Raw genomic sequence first — 22,033 nt, forward strand, 5'->3', positions numbered from 1 at the left:
AAGTGAGAAGGCTCCAGGGAGACCTTAAAGCAGCTTCAAGTACCTAAAGAGGCTGACAAGAAATCTGGAGAGGGACTTTTTACAAGGGCATGTAGGGATAAGACAAGGAGGAATGGCTTTAAACTGATAGAGGGGAGATTTAGATTAGATATAAGGAACAAGTTCTTTACTATGCCAGTGGTGAGGCGCTGGCACAGGGTGCCCAGAGAAGCTGTGGCTGCCCCATCCCTGGCAGTGTTCAGGGCCAGGTTGGAGCTTGCTGCTCTAGTGGAAGGTGTCCCTGCCTGTGGCAGGGGTTGGAACTGGATGAGCTTTGAGGTCCCTTCCAACCCAAGCCCTTCTGTGATTCTATGCTACAGTTTGAAAGCATCTGAGAGAGCCTACAGGGGGAAAAAATAATAATCCTTAAACACTTTCACTGTTACTTAGTTTACTTTTACTTATACGTTGTCTGTGGGCTTCTGGGGAAGACAGTCTACTGGGTTAGGTCAATATTTACTTTGGTCCTGTAAAGCTGTTCATATGCCTTGCCTTAGCTACTGCTGAAGTTTAAATAGCTTTAAAGAAAGATTTAATCCTCTTTTTTTCAGTCCTATCTTCAGTTAAAATGCATCATAGTCAAGCTACTATGAATTGCTTCAGGAACAGAAGCTCCCATCTCTCTCCTGGAAAAAACAGTTGCCATAAAAACTCAAATCCTCCTCTTTCCCTGTTCCCCACTCCTTACTTTCATGACTCTCCAGATTCAGAAGACAAAGGGGTTTTTTTTGTTAAGAAGTTGTTCTGGTTTTGTGAAATCAGCAGGTATGCTTTGGAGGCACTGCAAGCAGCATTAGCAATAATAACAAACACTCAAAATGAGAAATACAACAAGTTCTTCCAAAGGACCAGAAAAGCCATTCTCTCCATTAAATAACTGTATGAACTCATTTTTCTTCTGATCAGAACTAAAATACAACAGAAGTTAGCTTCATTTATGCCTGCAGTGGGTAACTAAGTAATTTCCCATGCTGGGGGGAACAGGGTCATGGCAAGATTTAGAAATACGAATTACCGTCAGCTGTAATCCGCCTCGGTATCTCTCTTAAGAGAGAAATAAAGGGAAGAATACAAAAACCTGGAGATACACGACAAGGAACTAACAGACAGTCCCAAATGGTTTTTAAAAAATCAGCTCAAACAGATGTGTGTTTACTGGTAGACTTTAAAAACAAAAAGAAAATGTGTTATTAAATAGCTAGAGAACACCGATGCAATTCTTCTTTGCCTTTGGGTGCTACTCTGCCTTACAATGAAACAAGTTTTTGTGTTCTTGCTACCCAGACTGATAGGTACTGTCTGAACAACTATTTCCCCATTTCCTGAAGTGTTAACCATTTGTAGCAGTAATTTGTATGACTTCAGGCAGCACGTTAACACGAGACAGCTACGGGGGAGAAAATTCAGACATATGCAAAAAGTGAGACAACTGTTCTTACGTATCTGTTTAGAAAACATGGAGAAGAACAAGTCTCACTGCGCCTATGAGCAGATTGCCAATGGACTGTGGATGCTCAGAAGGCTGAAGCCAAAGGCAGGCAAGATGCCATGCAGTACAGAATAGATTTGCTAAGTCAAAGACTAGAAGGAGGGCCAGAATTCCTCAAATTCACACACATGGCCAGCACCAGTAACCCTTTTCTTTAAACCACCTTTTCCCAAAGATTTCTTAAAGACTGAACAACTCCAGACCAACCTTCAGCCATAAAATGGCACTGGAATATCTACCAGTTTAAGAGCTTGGCCCCGTCTTCTCAATAGCCTCCCATAGGAATGTGGATGTTCCTCTGAAGCCTTCTCCCCTCCAGGCTGAATGAGACCAGGTCCCTTGCATGGCACAATGGTGGTAAGATGCAGGCAACCTGATCTAGTTGAAGATGTCCCTGTTCATTGCAGGGGGGTTGGACCACATGAGCTTTGAAGGTCCCTTCACACCCAAACTATTCCATGATTCTATGATTCTATACACAGATTAAGAGTACCTTACTGGATACAAGGAAGAATATTCTCCCCATGAGGATTCAGAACCATGCAGCCACTCACTCACTCTCCTCTATCCTCCCACCAAGGTGGGATGGGGAGGAGAATCAAAGGAATATAAAACCTGTGGGTTGACAAAAGAACAGCTTAATAACTAAAGTATGATATAATACCGATACTAAGTGAAATAACAAAGGAAGAGAATAAAAACTAAAAGGGGAAAGAGAAAACAATAACACAATTGATAAACACAAGTGATGCACAACACAACTGCTCACCATCCGTTGACAGATACCCAGCCTGACTTGAGCAGTGAGCCAACCCTTCTGGGTAACTCCCCCCAGTTTCTATACTGGGCATGATGTGCTGTGGTATGGAACACCCTTTTGGTTAGCTTGGGTCAGGTGTCACGTCTCTGCTTCCTCCAGCTTCTTGTGCTCTTCCTCACTGGCAGAGCATGAGAGCCTGAAAAGTCCTTGATCAGGATAAGCACTGCTCAGCAACAACTGAAACACCAGTGCATTATCAAGGTTATTCTCGGACTACATTCAAAACACAGCACTGCGCCGGCTGCTAGGAAGAGAATTAACTCTATCCCAGCCATAACTAGGACACATTTTTCTAGTTTCAGTGGATGATAAACTCTAATCCCAGAAGGAACAACTTGGAGTGACCAAGCCATGGGCTGGACAGAGTCTCCCTATGTCATATGGAAAAGGGCTCTGCTGGACTCCTCCAGGCTGAGCACAGGCAGCGCTGCCCTCAGCTATGGAGCTGCTTGTGGCACAGCAGGATAAGCCCCTGGCCAAGGCCATGCTATGACCTGACTCTGGCCCTGCCGTGGTGACACCAGGACCCTGCTGCACAGGGAGGGAGCCCAGCAGAATATCCCCATTGTGCCATGGCCACCAAGGGCAGGGACAGCCCCTGGGCACAGGGACCCCTTTGGGGACAGCACCTCAAAAGCTCTGGTGTGGCCCCCACCGTGACACAGGGATCTGGCCACCCCATGTCACTGTGCTGCCTCCTGGCAAGGCAGCATCACCATGCCCGGTCCGGATGGAAGTTGAATCCCCCAGGTTCTCCATGTACAGCCATGGGGCATCGGGACAGGATGTCTTTGAGGGGCCAGTGGGATTAACTGGAGGGGCTGAAGGTCCACATTTTGCCTAAATGTCCACTGCTCTTGCAGCATACAGACACCGTGGGGGTGCTGGATTCTCCAGAGCTGCCACTTTCCAAGTGTCTTTGCATTAAATAAAAGTGGAGTTTTCTCCTTGATCTGCACTCATGTCGTGTGTGTGCTGGTCCCTTCCAACCCAAACTATGCTATGATTCTATGGCTCTACACAGAAGTTAAAAGAAGAGTAACTTACTGGATACAAGGAAGAATATTCTCCCCATTAGGACAGTCAACAATTGGAACAGGCTGCCCAGAAACTCTATGCAATCTCCAAACTGGGACTTTTTCAAGACCAATCTGTATCAAGCCCAGAGCAACCTGGTCTGACAGAGCTCTGAGCAGGAGGTTGAGTTGGGGAACTCCTGAGGGACCTTCCAACCTGAGTTACCACAGGATCCCATTACTACTAGCAGCAGGAGCACTTAGTAATACCTTACAGAAATGAGAAGTGACAACAGAAAGCCATCGCATCATGAAGGGATGAAACTGAAACATCAGAGAGTATGACAAAAGTGAATTATTTCTCCAGGGGCAGCATAACCTTACCTCATGTACCACAGCAGCAGCTCAGCCTTACGTGACAGGAAAGAGAGTATCAAAGTCCTTTGGTTTTGATAAATTAAGAGCTATCTACTAGCGAAGAACAGCTTTCTTGCAGAGGCTGAACACTACCAGATCATCATTTCATTCAGTAAACCTGTTCCACTTTGATACAAATGCCAATCTGCCATTTGTAATTGCTATTAGGGATTGAGATACTTGCTCTCTGCATGACAACATGGATGTAGGAATGAGTGATGGCTATTTACAGTGCCTGATAATCTAGGCATCCTAAGAAAGTAGATACTTGATTTCTCTCCACCTGAAAACAGAAGAGAAACTCTATGTATTCAAACTGCAGTATCAAACTGCAAACTCAGCTCACACTTTAAACATGGGAAAAAGCTGATATTATACATGCATGACAAAATCATAAAGAAGAAAACTAAAGCAAGGTAATGTACATTTGAAGGGAAAAGTAGCACCCTCCACTATCACTTAGATATGCAATTAAACATGCAGGTATAAATGTAGGAGTCATCCAGAACATCACATCGCACTGGTTGAAGTTACAAAAAATTTTAGTAGCACCTAAGGAAGCGCTCTTAAGAGTGATTTGGCGCTCAGTTAGGGTCTCTGAGCACCAATGAGGTCAGCCTTTCACAGACCCTTTGGTTTTGCTGCCAAAGAAGGTACTGCAGACAAAGGAAAACCCCAGGAGTGAAGGCTAATTTTGTAGTATAGAAACACTTCCCCACTCAAACGACCTGAAACAGATGACACGAAGACGTGGCTTATTCACACAGGCTCTATTTCATACAAAGCTCTGAAGTTTGGAAATTTGTCATTTGTTGTAATATTTGTGAGAAGAACTAGTGGTCGATTCTGCAGCCTGGCTGACTGCTGAACGATGCCCAGTAGTCTATAACATGCATTTTCAATTGAAAAGTTAACACAATTACCAAAAGTGAGCAGCTAAAGACAAAGAAGAGCAGGTCAGCAGATGCAGAGGGACTACGCACAGAGCCCTGACTACTTGCAAACGTTCAAATAATAAATAAAGGTCCCCCCACCTTTGCTGTGTACATTAAAATGGATATTTCCAAGACTGATTGGAAACACTTAACTTGGGCTTTCCAAACATACCCAGCACTAACACCTAAAAGCATTACTGCACAAAGAAAGATGGCTCATAAGACATCTAGTGCTAATTTACTTTTCATACTGTATATGTCCACATATGTATCTCCACTAGACTTCCAGGCTAGATTTTAGAGTAAACACCACACTGATCAGAATATTGTCTTGTCTTTTAGCTCTGCCTTCTTTCTCCAGGCACTTTGAACACAGAAGTAGTAAGGATCATGATTCCACTGCAAGACATAACCTATGTTTCACAGATAGGAAAATTAAGGCACTAACGCTCAGACAGATTTCACTGAGCTACAGAAGCCTCAGTAAGTACCACATTAGTAACCCAGCCACTTTCCCTTCTTCCTACAGTCAATAGTAGGAAACAAGGGGACCAGATGGCCTTGCCAAGGATTTTTAGGTAAACAGACTCCTTTTTCAGGTTCTGCGAGGTGTGGAAAGCATTAACCCTACTTTGTGTACTTGCAGCACGTAGATGCCTCTACAGAGAGTGGTAGCAGCACCCAGACACTTCTGTTACCTGCCAAAAATCTGTCTCAGCCACTGCAAGACTTTCTCCACAAGGACAAAAAAGACTACTAATCTGTAAACACAACCCCTAAGAGACAAACTGCTAGGTCACCAGCAGAAAGGAATAAAGGCAGGACTCAACTCCCAGACTTCAGTTTCAAATGCCAGATCATGTATTTTTTAAATCCTCTTTAGCTTCTATATTCATCTTCATGCCAAATGGTACAGCCTGACTGACACTGACCTTTCATGTATAGGAAGCTATACAGAGAAATGATGGGGACAGTCACTAAATTCCTAGGTTTTAAATTTTTGGCTGGAATTAGATCTAATATTAAGTCAGCTTAAGAGTGTCAAAAAGAAAGAAAACCTGACTAGTATCTATTGAAAATCATGCCTTTTCTTCCACTTGTTGGGAATGCAAATTTCCCTGTCTATTCTTGGCCATTAGTGAAAGGTAGTAAACATAATTCTCCATTCTCTCAGCAAAAGCTATGATCTCTGTCACAATGTGGACAAAAGACATTTCTTCTTTCTTTCAGGTGGTTCAATAGGCTAAAGAAGAAAAATTCCTGCAAAATGTCTGCCTGCTGCTGAAGGAGGAGGAAAGAAAAACCTGTGGGCAATGCAAGGAGAAAGAGAGCATCGTGAAAGCGCTGCAGAGTCTTTAAAGGGCAGTCAAAGATTCAGAGCAGGAGCCCTGAGCCTGGTGCACAAAGGTCAGCCAGCACTTTCAGAAGTTAACAGAAGCATTCGGGGAAGAGATGAAATAACTGCACAACGACACCGTGCCAAGCACTGTCTTTTTCATTAGAGAAAGAGCAGAAAAATGTTCTGATCAAAGTTGCTTCCTCCTTCCGAGCTTGCTTCAGCTACAGAAACACAGGACGGAAGGGGATATAGTCTGGCTTGCTCAAACTTGCAGCACTACAAAGCTGGTGTGTAGCATGAGCAAGTTTTGATGGTTTGGGTTGCTTTTCTGTTATTTTCTTTTTCTGTCTTTATGTGTCAAATACTACCTACACCCACTGGCTACGCTCAGCTCGAACGCAATTCAGCTAAATTCCATGGGGTAATAACATTTGGCTCTTACGTGTCTTAAAAGTACTACAAACTACACAAAAAACCCACAAACATCAACTGAATTATTCTTAGAGGACCCTTGGGAGTTTTACCACTGTCCATAAATAGAGGCACAGACCTACAAAAAAGCCCTCCTTAAAGCCTTGTGAGATCTGCAGGTAGAGCTGCAGCTAGGACACTTCTCTCCCGTTCACTGTCCTGCAGGCTTCGCAGTACAGACTGTTACCCACAGATTCATCTGTGAAAGCACAAATTTCCATGGCTTTTATTCATATTTAGGTATGGATTCTTTATATACAACGACCGAGGCAAAAGACAGGTTGGTAGTCTACTATAGTGTGTGTTCAGTGAAGCAACAACAGAAGTATTCAGAAGGTGGAAGAACTGGGAGATGCAGACCTGGGATGCAGCACCCATCCCCGTGGCAGAGTGGAAGAGACCCAAGGCAGTAGAGCTGGTGGGCCTGGCTTACAGTGCTGCACAAAGCAGCATTATCATGCTCTTCCCCCTCATCTCATCCTTTAAATACATCCAGTTCAATTTATTCAGGACTCTAAACTCAGCGACTTAATTCCTTTTGTCTGTGGTGCCCTTACTGGAGCCCCTCAGAGCCATCATAAACCAACAGTTTTAATCTGTTTTACCCAGTCCTAGCGAATGACGCTTTAGAGGGTATTTTTTGCCTGCTCTGCCAACTAGATACTTCAGAAAGTGAAACAGAATCTCTGCTTCCTTCAGGGCACCTGCTTTCAATTACAGGAAACATACGGCACCTTCAGATTTTTCAGCTTTCAACATCTGTGCTTTGCAGGTACAATTTGTTGCATTCAAATTACCATTAAACCTGCGGAATGGTGTCGAACTTTCAGGGGCATGCTTGGGAAACACTGGAGGTGGACAGAAAGTAATGGCATTCGCAATCGCTTTTTAATGTCTGATTAATGACTGTTCTGAACCAAATCTTTTAAGTTGTTTAGAAACCTCACCTCGCTTCTCCTGGAGAGTCCATTCAGCCCCAGCTTAATTAGAAACATTGCCTCTACCCTATAGGAGATGAACATACTGACACTGCTATGCAGCCAAACAGACCATTCTCACACCTTCCTCTACAAGATAACGCTTTAAATAATACCTTTAAAAAGGAGAACAGACTGTTATAGGCAGTCAGCCACAGCTGGTTGCCATGCTGGGATGAGACAGTGACAGCTACAGGTTCAATTCTGTTTTCTGCATTAGGTTAAAGATGTCAGCCAGAGACGCTTTTTAAACTGAAACAGGGGAAGTTTAGATTGGATATAAGGAGGAAGTTCTTTACTTGTTAGGGTGGTGAGGCACTGGAATGGGTTGCCCAAGGAAGCTGTGAATGCCCCATCCCTGGCAGTGTTCAAGGCCAGGTTGGACAGAGCCTTGGGCAACACGGTCTAGTATGAGGTGTGTCTGCCCATGGCAGGGGTTGGAACTGGATGATCTTAAGGTCCCTTCAAACCCAAACCCTTCTATGATTCTATGATTATGCTTAGAGAAATCATGTCTTAAGAGGAGATTTTTAGCTTTGAGCAAACTTAGAAAGAAAACTAGAAATCAACTCATATTATTTAGTTAATGTAAGGAAAATCCCACAAGTTAGTGCCATAACAACCTCCAGGAGCCCTGCATTCCAGAAGTCTTTTCTCTTAGGTCACTTAGCTGCATACGTTTGCATCATGATAAAGAGCAGAACACTGTGGCAACTACTAGGCTGGTTTACACCTTTTAACCTGAAGTCAGCTCTGCACTTCTGTCTCCTATTGTTTTACTTCAGGAGAGTGAAGGAGTAGGATGGGATCCTGCATTCCAAGCAGGCTACACCTCCCACGCTGGCTTCAGAACTTTTCCTAAGTTAATTATGTTTGCACTTGGATGCAAGTTAAGTCACAGCTCAACCATTAACTGTGCTCTACTGTGGCACCCACCCTGCTATATTTGACTCCAGTAACCACCTAATGCTTTGCAGTGAGTTTTTGATAAGTGTGTGCTTGCAGATTTTTGCGACAGACTAATAACACCAAAGGAGGCCCCAGGAACGTTTTAGGTAAATATTATGTGTATATTTTCTCAACAGTGTCTGCCTACCAGCACCTTCAGAGCTGCATAATCTTATCCAGAATACGTTTGCATTCTGTTGCACTAATCAAGATGGTCCATGCTACTAAGCAAACTGTTATTTGATTAAAACATTATGCAGAACATAATGCCATGTGGCTCTGAAGAGGCAGCAGTTTCTATTTCGGTCTTGCAAAATCCTGCTTGCCACCATCAGGTATTTCTTCATGAGTCACAATGAACAACGAGTAGATTCAGGCCTTTCACCTAGGCCAGGAAAATTTCAGATGGGATTTGAAGAAACTATTTGTTCTCATGCCCTTGGCTTCTCCCATCCTTGTCTTCTCTCTTCTATACTGTTATTCCCTATTTAGGCCTAAAATTCCCAAGAGGATGGATGCTTGGAATGTAGGTCCAGCTGCAAATGAACTGAATTTGCAAGAACTTCAGACCACGCATCTTCTCTTACTGTGTCAAGAGAAGACACAACATCAATACGGGGAAGATGCTTGAGCTTGGTGAAGAGCAGATGTTAGGCATCTTAGCTTTTTATAGTAATTGATTATGTTGTCATCCTTTGGGCTGCCATCAGCAGATGGTTTAACAGTCTGGAGTGATGGCCAAACTGAAAAGAACTGAGTAGTGCCACTGACTGCATTACGTTGACAAGAAATGATTAGGGGATTATCTTCTCGTCTGAAATATGAGAACTGACTTCCATGCTCCATGTCCACAGACTTCCCATGGACATGTCTCATTTGGGGTAAAACAGTACAATCTAAACTACGACAGTCACCTATATAGACCATATATGAAATAAATTTAAGCTAAACTAGTTACTAGCAACAGCTGTGAAAGCACAGGCTCTGAAACTCATCTGCTGCAGACAAATCTCTAATCTCTTTGGCTCAGATTTATTAAATCTACATGTGCAGGATTTCCTACTCTGTAAAGAGAAATAATCATTTTAGAGGGCAATTCAGACTTCAGGTGGACTAAAATGGAGGTAGAAATGTCTTTCCATGACAACAGAGGCATCCTAGGGCAAATGTAGATAAGTACTATCTATCTGTAAAGGAGGATAACAGCTTTTTCACAGCAATATCATGAAGACGAATAGAATACGTATGGCTTAGAATAATGACAGCAATTATCTGCCCCAGTTAGATGAACTTTCTTGTTTTCTGTTCAAGTTGTCTGCTAATAGTGTGCCAATACACATCTGCTCTGTAAAGGGAAAAGTATTCCCTTTCTGTTTCAACAGTTTAAGGTGTTGCTAGGAACCTGAGACCAGAAATGACATCCTGTGTCACCAAGCTTGGTCCCCAGCCAATATGGGTAAACCCAAATAATGACCTCATTCATCACATTCAAGCCCTGTAGTCCAGTAAACAGCGTTGCTGGTGCCACAGACTTTATGCTGAGTTTGCATGGCCTCAGGCCCCAGGCATTTCAGGCTTGTCTACACTTGTATTGCCCAGCCTGGAGCTTCATTTTCGCTGCTTTAGCTGTAGCAGCAATTTTCCTAATGACCAGGTGGCTGTTGCCTAATTTATTTTACTTTTGCTTATCTCCGCATAATGACGTGGGGTTTAAGTGTAATTTTTATACAGACAGTAGTAACAAGTAGTTACTCTGCGCAGGATGAAATATTTATGATCCCAGGATAATGACAGCGTGCAGAGGAACACAGACACCGTTATCATAGATGAGACCTCGGAAGAGGTGACACACAGGGCAGTACAGAGGAGTGGAGGCAGGAGCTGGTATCAGGTAGGGCACAGAGTGACACTCAGGACCCAGGGCTATAAAAATTCAACTACAGCTGGCTGAAGAAATGCAAACCTGTGGGTTTAGGGCTAAGAAAGATGGAGTATCCAACACACATAAGACATCGCATCCATACTGACTTCAGGGGTAATGCAGTGTTGCAATCCAATGAAGAAAGAGCAAGGTGTAAAAGCATGTTAGAAAACACAGAAAACCATTAAAACAGCCCAGAGTGAGGATGAAGAAATCACCTTGCTCCTCATGGCAAGGAGGGAGAAGAAACTCCCACTATCAACATATCCCTTCCAGTAAAGCCCATGGTATCTGACAACTTGCCATAACCACCCCCAGCACCAAAAATTAAAGCCATGAGCCTCACGACCCATGCAGTAAAGGTGAGCAAAACACCACAGGCAGAGCTAGATGCTCAGAAATGTGTGTATATCCATTGAAAATGTATTTTTATTGAAGCTCTACCCCCTGTAACAGTATTCTTTCTGTTCTCTTAGGAAGTAGGTCTGAACTAATAATAACTCTTTGATTAGACCATTAAGATTTCAATTACAGTAATGATAATTTTTTGCCTTTTACACAGAGGATGCATTTTGTCTTGCCTGTAAAGAAGATTTTGCTGGTAGCAATGTCCACTATTAAAGCTAGCCTCTTGCCTCCATTCCTCCACAAGGCAGCCAGGCAAAACCTCACAGCTCTGACCACGGAAAAAAAACCAAAACGAAACAAAACATCTACTAATTTTAGCATAAATATGACCAATTTATATCCATTACTGTCTTGTGCTCCTCTGCAGCATTTACTCTTCCCATATGTTCCTGCACAGCGGTCACACTCCTGTAAGGCACTGCAGAGGCTGATCAAGACCAGCTCTTTTTAGGCTCATCTTGTGGCCCCTTCCATCTTTTCTTACTGTAGAAAGCACAGCACAGACACAGACATCATTCAGGAAGTTTACAGCGAGACCTGACCCACTGGTTAAGAGGAAAGGCACAGCCACAGCGATTTCATGTTCATTTCAGACATGCGTGTTTGCTGGAGTAGTTTTTGAGTAGTAACAAAGCGAGTGGTAATAATATAACAATCATGATAATATGTTAATAGTTTTAATTGAGGTAATTTCTGTAGACAATAAGAATTATACCCTAATGTGTTAATTAATATGATTAGGAAATGTTGCGAAAACGAGTATGTAAAATGATATAACAGGATATCCAGGAAGGCGTGTTACAGGGGATGTTTCCCCCGAGCACTCCTCGGAGGGGGGGGAGATTTATGGACATTAATACACAAGGCTTTGGCAAGGTAAACAGCTGTTTCGACTTTAGTTATAACGAACATTAACACTGCATCCCCATTTCTGCTTAATTAAACCTCTGACTCTGCAACTAATCACGAGCAAACAGAAAGGTAACAGGCACTAATTGGGCCCTGTGCAATTTCAGCCTCAGCTTGCAGCCAGAGTGATCTACCTAAATCCAAAAACTCCTGTGAGAAGGCAAGTTTCTCTCCTGCTCCCCTCTGCCAGCCTGCCCAACAATTTCTTCACTCAAAGCCAAACCATGTGGACGCAGCATAAAAGAAATGGATCATATGAAAGCACTGCAAAGTGAAAGATTAAGTTCACTGTCAGCCAGGTAGTCACTTCCTTATTAGTTGTTATACAACATAAAGCACAAAAACTCCCCAAAGTGTCAAAGGACTCTCCCCAGCCCTCCTACCGGACAGTTGACAGCCAGCTCCTGTGCTCTCTGATTCATCTTTACCCTCCCTTAGTGAGGATCATAACTGCGCCAGCACGGACTTAAACACCAAACAAGCATACCGAAGAGGCAGAGAAGGAAGTAGCACGCAACCTGCTTTTTAAATGCACATGTAAAAAACACAAGAGGCGTTACTGAAAGAGAAAACCTTAAAATCTGCAGTGCTGTGCCCTGTGTTGTGAAGATCAGCCTCCCTGCATAAAATGTCCCCCCTTCTTCATCACAACATGCACCAGTCAGTGCCTAAGCGGTTTTATGCAAGAGGAACCAAGGGCTTGCTGCGACTTCTCCTACCACCCTTACTGAGGGGAAAAGCAAAGAAAAAGAGGAACTTGTGCCCTAAAAGACACGAGATAATTTCACATTATTCTGGTAATGAATCTTTAAGACGAGAAAGGATAAGAAAATCATTCAAATACCTCACAGCCCCTTAGATCTGGAAGGGACAGCTACCGCCTCTCTTGAACCGCCTCACTTTGCAAGCATGTTCCTGAAGGTTCCTTTCTGACCTACAACCCTTATCTGAGCTTCCTCTGTGGCTTAGTACTACAGAAAGTGTCATTTCATCATTACGCTTTAGGCATTTACTCACTGGTTAACTTCTTATTTCCCCTGGAAGCTGAGAGTTCACAAATCTAGTAGGCAAAAGCTAGGAAAAATATCCTGCGGTTCGCTACCAACACACAATAACCCTTAATATAAATACACATATTAACTTGCAGCACAGTTAATAGTCAGTTGGGATTTACACGCACTAGCAGGTTCATCTTCCAAAAGCACCATTTTGTAGCTGTCAGAAGGAAGTGGTAAATACCACGCGCGCTCTCGCCCCTTCATGGCAGACTGGCTACCTAAGCCCTGAACTGAGAGCAGACCTTAAATATAAATCACTTAATTGTTCGTTTTATTTGATACCTAAGCACTTCATGCTAATACAGTTAATCATTAAAGACTTACAATGTGACAAATTATACACCCATCTCATAAAAGAAATATTACCGAAACGGAGCCGGGTCTGAAAGGCTCTCAGTAATGTACAGCGTATGTCTAATTTTAGATTGAGGTTGATTCCTCAGTCACTGGAGAGTTTGCAGTGTACACAGCCAACCCAGCTCAATCAACTGACTTCTATCTCCATGACTCCAGGTCACATTATCTCATGAATGAACTGTTATGTAGGTCAGTCAAGAGTCATCTTCTAATGGAATGCACGTTTCAGCCTTGGCATTTATGCTCTAGATATCAAGGCTGTAGAATATTGGGTGAGTCAAAAGAAAATATCAAGGAAGGGGTTGTGACAATTAGGCTTTGTTTCAGACAACAGGCATGGAAAGAGATGCTGGCAGAAGCTCCTGTATAGCTGTTCTCATTTTAACTGGGTTTAATACAGATGGAAAGCGCAGGAGCAACAGGCTCGGCGCAGAGAGGTGTTGCTGGGTCACAGACCAGATTTTAGCTACAAATCAAGCACTGTCCTGCTTACGTGGCTAGGCTGGGAGGTATATTGGTCTCTGCTGAGGCATGTTCCAAATATGTGACTGCTTACTTGCAGTAACTGACACCACCAACCCTTTTCACACAGGCCCCTGAATGGTCATCAGGAAGGAGTATTTTTGGTTGCTGCTCCCAAATCAAGGTGGACTCGAAACAACAACTGAACTGAAAGTTTCCATTCTTTATCACCAGTCTCCTGAGTCATACTTGCACTTACACATTTTAAAGAGCTAAGTCTTTGGGAAGACTTCCCCATATGGTTCATGAACTGTTTATGTATCTTTGTAATCAGGGGGTTGATGAAAAATATATTACAGTTGGTAAAATGAAAAATATCAGACTGGAGATGCTCGATGAAACTAAAGCAAGAGAGATATTGCTTTATAGAAATGTTTTTGATCAGACATTTCTTTTCACTTCCTGTTCAAGCCAAGCTATTTTAATATAGACACAAAACTAAAACTGCAACTGATTAGAAGTGGGTTGACAGCAGTTCCCGTATGAGGAAACACATTGCTCACCATCAGATAAAACCCAAGCTGTCTAAATGCAGCACTGCTGTACTTTGTAACGGTGACCCAGCAGCTATTTACCAGTTACTTGTGTATTTTCAGTTTTCAGAAACAACTCACAAAGGCTTTTCTCCTCTTTGTGCTCCCCCAACTTTAAAAATGGTGTGCAAAGGGTTAAAACCACTGAAGTGAAAGCAAAATGCCCAAGGCCAAGTTTTCCTGTAGCCTTTATACTTGGTTGCATTTTCATCTCCTGTGTCCTGACAGCTGTTATCTTCAAGTGTGCTCTGACATGCCCATTGCTGTTCTAGCAGCCTTTTTGTTCAACTCCAAGCTTGCTTTTTAAAGCTTTAAAACCTTAATGCATGCGGGATGTAGAAGGGAGATGCAGGAAGCAGACCTATTATATGGGATATATCTTTTACCATCTTGTGCCCCAACTACTACAAAACAGGGAGTTCTAAAAAGGTATCAAAGTATGTGATAAAGAAAAATAGCTCCAAACCCCCCCTGTAAACCTCACCCCATCTCCAATAAAGCCTTTGTTCCATTGTTGTTCTCATCTCCCAGCAACAACTGCTTTGCACTCACTTAGTGGGATTCTTAGGAGGATGTGAAAGCAGTCACAAACATCTGTTAATTAAGCCTCAATTTGCACGTGAGATGGGTAATATTCTAATTTTACAAATGGGTATGTTGAACCACACAACGCTGGAGAAAGCAAACCAACGCAAGGACTTGTGTACAAGCTACAAAGAGGAAGACTGAGTTTCCTTCTTCAGGCTACTATTCTAAATAAAAAAAAAGCTATACAAGTGCACATGAGATGTTGACAGGTTTTACTTTGCAAAAGACAAACTCAGAATAATTTTCCAGAAAATAAACACAGATACCCGCACAAAAAACCACAAACCAGATACTGAGGAATAAATTTTGTCAGGTCCACTTTGCAAGAAAGAGTATTAATGTATTTTTAATGGCTGAACCAAGGGAAGGTCATTATACAATGTTTTAATTCTAGTACACTAGCGTTGCGTTTATACATTACCAGTTAATGCGGTAATGTCAAACTCTCCACGAGTTGTGACATCATAAAAAATATAGGCTGCTTCAGTATACTTTGGGAAAAATAAATCTGAGCTATTATTAAGCTCCCCTACTCCAGCGCTGGGAGAATGTTTATCCTGCTGCATCAATTTTACATGCAAGTCAAAAACTACAATGGGAAGCCAACAGATGTGGAAAATGTAAACCTTTGGCAAAGTGTACATCAATAAAGACAAGAGAGGGTTTTGCTCTTGTTTTGAGGGGTTATGTGTTGTTTTTTCAAATGAAATAATTTCACTGTTCTTTGACCTGTAAATGCCATTTTAATGGAATGCAGGAAATAAATTAATAGAAGTGAAAAAAATAAATCTGAAAGCTTGAGGTAATAGGCTCTTCAGCAGGGATGCTGGGCTTCTATTGGTGAAAAGTGACAAGCAATGAACTGACACTCAGCACTGTTACAACAGGCCAATGCAACTCAAAGCTGATTTTGGGTAGTTCAGGAACAGAGTACAACGTGCTGAGTTTTGTACATGGGCATGGTGTATATCCAAAGGTAAAGTATCCTCCTAGGATCAGCATTTACAGAAATGGAGTATTTCCCTGAACCTAGGAACATCATTCTTCTAAAGGCTTCTAAATCGAGATGGTTGTTTATGACACTATTAAATCTGTAGCTTACACACACACACTTCCTATAGATTAACATTTAGCAAAATGAAAATGTCCTGGAGGTAATTACCTGGCTGCAATTCAAGGCATTCATAAAAATTACAGTTCCCTTTGGCAAAGAGGTTGTGTTTGGTGGGGAAGGAAGCACCGTTACCTGAAATTCAGAGCTTTCCAAGGACAAACCCATCACTGGGCTCTGCTGCTCTGGTTTTGACTCACCTCTTGTTTCCTACAAGTGCATTTGCATTTGCCCCATACAGAGCTCTGGCAGAGCCCCTGTGTTTTTCAGCAGTAGTTTCTCATGCTGCCTCTGGGACTGGATGGTTTTTGCTCCCAGAACTATGGCATACCGCCTGCTGCATAGATGATGCCATGCTCTGTGCAACCCGGCTGTCTGGATGTCCTGCAGTGTGATTGGGGCTCATCATCTCTGCAAGCAAATGGTGGCAATTTTGATAAAGCACACCCTACTGAAAAAGGGGAAACCAAGTTGCAGGCTTTGCTTTCATTAGTAATCAGGAGGGGGGGTTTGTTCCACCCCTGACGTTTTGTCTGCCCTGAGACTGTTAACCTTCCTCAGGCGTTGGCCTGATTCACCATTGCAACTACCCCAACTGAAGGCAGGTTTAGCTTTGCTGTACTTAGACTAAGCACTTCAGAACATTTCTATCACTGTGCTCAGGGCAGGATGGAGCTGATCAGAGCCAAGACCTTCAGACATTCACGTAGCACAGTCATCTGTGACAAAGATCTTGCCAAAAATTGGACCAAAGCAATAGTGCATCACACCTCATTTTCTTCATCTTCAAATGGCTGCATCTGTGGGCTGTACTACCACTGATCACAGAGCCTTGTTTGGTTGGTTTTTCTTCATTATATGGCTTTTCCCTCCCCAAACCTTAAAGCTGTTCATGGAAAACACATCAGTTTTCATTAAAGTTTACATTAGCTTTCTCTGCTCCATCTCCTTTCTCCCTACTGTTACAAAACTGCCTTACTTTCAGTACAGTAACTCTTTATCGTTGCTTCATCTTTTCAAATACCCCCAGATCTCTTCTCATTAACTTTCTCTTTTCTGCCCTTTTGTTGTTGGTTTGGGGTTTGTTTTTTTTTTTTTTGTAGGCAGGTGCTTATAGACTTATAGATTATACAGTAAAGTTGGATCAGTGTTTTCAGGACTGAATCTCTGGTCAGTTTATCTGCATAGGTGAATGGAGCATTTCAAGGATTTCTTCCTTCTATAGCTATATGATGCTACCATCCCTTCTTTTAGGCACTGAACCCATGTCTCTATCACTCAAAGATAGATTACATTAATACTCCTGTCTGAAAGAATACATAGGCTTATCCAAAGTAAAATAAAATACACCAGTAAGGAGCAGGTGACATCTTCATGGTGCCCATGAACTATTAACTAAACAATGGAGAGAGTCTAACAAAAGACTTTCTTCTGAAACAGTGTATGCAATTATGAATATGCAAGTTATGTTTTCCATGTTACAGTTTGACCCCTGCTTACTGAAATGTTGACGAGGACACTCATATTCTGACTGCAAGTCATGCAAAAAGCACAGTACAAACCAAAATCAAAACTGAAAGAACCAACCCCATGAGATTACAGGGGATCCTCAGGTTTCACTTCAACAACATGGACAAAGTTTTCAGCCCACAGAACTACAATGAAAAACATTTAAACCATGAAACAAGACTATCAGAAGCTTTTGATCTCAAGACAAAGAAGTATGCATCTGGTTAAGGTTTTAGGTTCTGCTATGTCACAGAAATCTTGCATTTTTCAATTTGAAGACTTCTAAAGGCATGATATTATTTTTAATGACCTGAATTTAGCAGCACCTTCCAACAATGCAACTTGTTTTATCTTAATCTAAACTTTGACTGTTTTAATTTGCAGGGAGATACAAATAAAAGCCTTCTTTGCTTAACTCACTGTAAGTGGTTAACTTACTCTAAGCTTGATCCAACACAAAGATTAGCACTAGAGCCGGTTTATGTCAAAGCCTGAAGAGGAAGTCTCGTGGTGGGACTTTGTATGGAAGAATCATGCATATTTTGCCAGACTACTTTGTTTAGCTTTAAAGTTTTCAGGTACATGGAAATGCAAAATTGAGATGGCTGCAGTTGGGCTTCCAAGGCTTTTGCATGTGTAGATGACAGGATATTCTACACAGGGGCGAGTCTTGCTCATGAGTTTCTCCGGTACTGAGATAACCAAGGTAGTTCACATCACATAAAATACAAGAGGCTGAAAGGGAGGAGGCAAAAACCAAATCACATCCAAATCCACATTGCCCAGATTCAGTCCTGGCTCCTTTTACTCTGAAAGCTTTGCATCGGAGCTATTTGTTGAACTGGGGAAAATGCAGCTGGTACAGAGATAAGGAAGGCATGAAAATGGAAGGTCTTATGACAACCACGCTTGGCTTTGTATAAGCATCATGTTACATTGGATAAATCAAGTGTAATGGTATGCGATAGGGGCAGGTAAAGACAGGAGCACTAAGGAGTACAGCTGTGGTTTAATGCTTTCCTCGGCACGCTGGCAGCAGGGTTTCATTATCAGCCTTGACTCACTGACTATTACAAACCTAAGCCAAGCGAGAAAAATTTCCATCAACGAATATTTATAGAGCAAAAGGTTAACTAATACAGAAAAGCGGGACTGAACTCACTGCAGAACACAGCTGGGGAAAGAAATCTGGGAATGTTGAAAAGGCTGAATTTTGGTACAGACCAAATGCTGGAAACAAGTAAAAAAATCACTTGGACTTAAAATTCAAACTGAAAGCAGGAGGTTGCATGAGGACTGCAGGACAAAACCATTTAAAAATGTAGTAAATAAAACGAGATTATTGAATATCTCATCATGGCCAACAGTGGAACCATGAAGCAGAACCAGGTGTTTTAAAAGGGCCTGAGATGAGGCTAAGTGCTTGTTACCTGCTGTATGAACACTGAAACAAAATTAGCCTTTAAAAATTATATGCACTATCTTTAAGGTCTCTGTGTTATTTTGTGAAGGGCAGAGATATTAATGGAGTTTGTATAGAAGTATATTGGTAATTCTTCCCCATAACTGACTGATTACATACAGAACACAAAGATCGACTATAATAACAGGAAAAGATTCACAAAACCTCACAAAAATGGGACATTTGGAATTGGGAACCTATTTGAAATTAGCAAATTGATAGAAAAAACCTTGCCACAAGCTTTTAAAAGCAGAACTTGAATACAGAGTACTGAAGTCTGTAACACTTTCCAATTTTCACCCTAAGACATTTGACAGTTAATAAAAAGGGGGGAAAATTACATTCCTTCTCTTCATGAAGGTCCTTATGCGTATGAAAGTACTCCACAGAACACATCAAACTGACTTTCTCCAGTCTCCCAAATGTTGCTTCTTTTTTTAATGCCTATGACCTCACAGTGCAACGAGTAAGTGGAAACACATTATCACAGTCACAAAAAGAAAAGTTCTAAATGATGAGACCTAGACAGGAAGCTTTACAGTCACGCTGTAGTTCCAATCTAAAAGCTAAAAACATGAAAGCAACCGAAAACTCAGCTTGCTTGCATTTTTAATACAGTCTTGCTAAGCCTGATAGTTTTGCATTGTGCAACAGGACTTGCTGGGCAATGACTGCTAAGCCATTGCCTGAATGCTGACAGATTGAAACCCAGCTTCAACACCAATTCTTAAATTTCTGAATTTTCAAGCACTTTCCATATTGCCTAAAGGCTACTATATTAAACTGAGATTTAAGTTCATGTTGGAGTGAAACATCACAGAATTGTAATAAATTGTATTAACAGGGAAAAGTTGGAATTTATGCAACAATAAAGTGTGCTGGGGAAGGCTGGAGAAGGATGAGCTATTTACAAGTTTTCAGATTCCCCACAATTCATCCTTTTGCAGAGGTTCTCCAAGACCTTCCCCTCCACCCCCAATGTAAACTGGTTTTCTCTGGTCATTTTTGCCCAGCCTTGCAGACCTTAAGGATCAAAATGAGAACAAACACCGAGGAAGGCACACAGTGCAAACATCTGTGCTGTGGTGCACCCTGTTTACATGATGTAACAGAGCTTCCTGTGTGAAGGTCACAGCACCCAGCAGCACAAGATCTTTGCGATTCATCACTGCGATAACATTCAGCTTTTTGCCTCCAAAACCTTTGGATTATGGTAAAAGATTAGTTCACAATGTATTGTACCAATGGGGTTACTCTATAAGCTGTTCCCACATACTTGGAACAAGGTTTTATGCAGGAAAATACCCATGAGTTGAAACCTAAACCTTCCTGGTGGTGTATACATGATGCTTCATCTGCCAAGTTGGGAAGGTTTTGTAAGAGGGGTAATGCAGGTGTTTTCTAATTCTTGGTATTTTCCTGTTCTTTCTGTGGGATTTTGAAACAGAAAGTGCCTTTTGCTAGCTGCAAGAGCAGGAAAGTATCTGGCCAGCTCTTCGGGAAAGAGGTTTGCCATTCACTGCAGTTGTAGCAAGAGCAAGGCTCCCTCTCCCAGCCACGCAGCTGCGTTTCCCTGCTCTTTCTTCTCCCTACATAAGACTCACATGTAAAAGTGTAGGAAATCATGTCCTAGAAAGGAAGGTTGGAAAGGTTTGAAGAGAACTGTCATCTCCCCCATTGCATGGCACTGCCAGCTTTGAAGGACTCAAAATACACACGGGGAGGGGGAAGGAACTAAAAAAAGGCAACAAAAAACATAGAACCTGAAAACTCAGAAATAAAAAAAGGGAAGAAATATGAAAGTATTTGTTTCAAAACTTGAATACTGACCTTGTTGCCCACTACCACAATTTTGCCTATAGTCTGTGCTCTAATCGAGAACAAGGAAAGCAGGAGAAGCAGATGTGGGGTATTTGCTCAAGAAGTTTCATTAGGCCTGACACACCAGGCCTTTTGGAGGGGGTAAAAAAAAGTTAACATTAAAATCCAAATAGCAGGCTTGATAAATTCACCATCATGTCCCATCTCTCTTCATGCTGTCTTCTTGGACTGCTCTCCATTCAAGATTCAGCCCTAAATCACAAGGTGCTGTTGAATAAGAAACCTAGCTCACATCAGCAGCTAATATTCATAGAAACATTGAATCATGGAATGGTTTGGGTTGGAAAGGACCTTAAAGATCATCCAGTTCCAAGCCTCTGCCATGGGAAGCAACAACCTCCACTACACCAGGCTGCTCAAAGCCTCAATACTGCCCCATCATAACAGAAGAGCCCAGTAACACATGGATATGGACAATGTTCTGATGTGCATACCTTCCACAAATACTAATCTGACAGCTACTGTGACTCAGGTTATCAGCTCTGAGCAGTGATGTCAAGCCACACAATTTTTAGCACAAGAGTAAAGTTTTTTGCCAAATCTTGTCCATCCAAAGAGTATTTACTACTAAAACCAAACCAACTCACACACCTTCACATAGGTACAAGCTCCTGACACAACTTGAATGCTACTGCAGGATGTCTGCCTGCCTCCACAGAGCACCTACTACACTTCTCATGGTTGATAAACAAGAACGTGCTGCACATGATCCAACAGCAAATCCAGGGGCAATGAGCACGCAAAGCAGATGCATTGTGAAAAGCAGCGAAGTTGAAAAGCAGAAAAAATAAAGTAGTAAGTTTTATATTGAGGATAAAATGTAAAATGTCTATTTTAGTGACGTTGCATTAGGTTTATGCAGTAGAGCAAATGCATGACATCAGGAAAGGGGTATTTCAAGAACTGTATCACAGAATCCCAGACTGGTTTGGGTTGGAAGGGACCTTAAAGCTCTTCCACTTCCAACCCTCCTGACACGGACAGGGGCTCCTTCCACTAGAGCAGCTTGCTTCAAGCCCCTGTGTCCAACCTGGCCTTGAACACTGCTGATGGGGCAGCCACAGCTTCTCTGGGCACCCTGCTCTGGTGTCTCACCACCCTCGCATAGTAAAGAACTTCCTTCTTAATGTCTGATCTAAATCCACCCTCTGTCAGTTTAAAGCCACTCCTCCTTGTCCTGTCATTACATGCCCTTCTAAAAAGTCCCTCTCCAGATTTCTTGTAGAAATAAAGTATGCAATTCAGTTTAATTGAAAAAGACAGGCACAAAACCACAAAGGGACACACCAAGAAGCAAATAAAACATTCCTTGGTGAGATAACA

General features: G+C 42.2%; 1 protein-coding gene across 13 annotated transcripts in view; it reads right to left on the reverse strand.

Annotated features, from left to right (window-relative positions):
- Nucleotides 1-22,033, reverse strand: part of CELF2 (CUGBP Elav-like family member 2) — a 563,459-nt gene that overhangs the window by 197,331 nt on the left and 344,095 nt on the right. The window contains exon 1 of one of the 13 annotated variants that reach the window (XM_062609315.1): nucleotides 12,534-12,706. The exons of the other annotated variants lie outside the window; for them this stretch is intronic. The gene's annotated coding sequence lies outside the window, so the exon portion shown is untranslated. Of the gene's footprint in view, nucleotides 1-12,533; nucleotides 12,707-22,033 lie in introns of those variants that run through there. 13 annotated transcript variants of the gene reach the window in all.

Source organism: Pezoporus occidentalis, unplaced genomic scaffold (genome assembly GCF_034315485.1).
Source record: "Pezoporus occidentalis ecotype Australia unplaced genomic scaffold, CSIRO_AGI_Poc_V1 ctg136, whole genome shotgun sequence".
Lineage (NCBI taxonomy): Eukaryota > Metazoa > Chordata > Aves > Psittaciformes > Psittacidae > Pezoporus > Pezoporus occidentalis.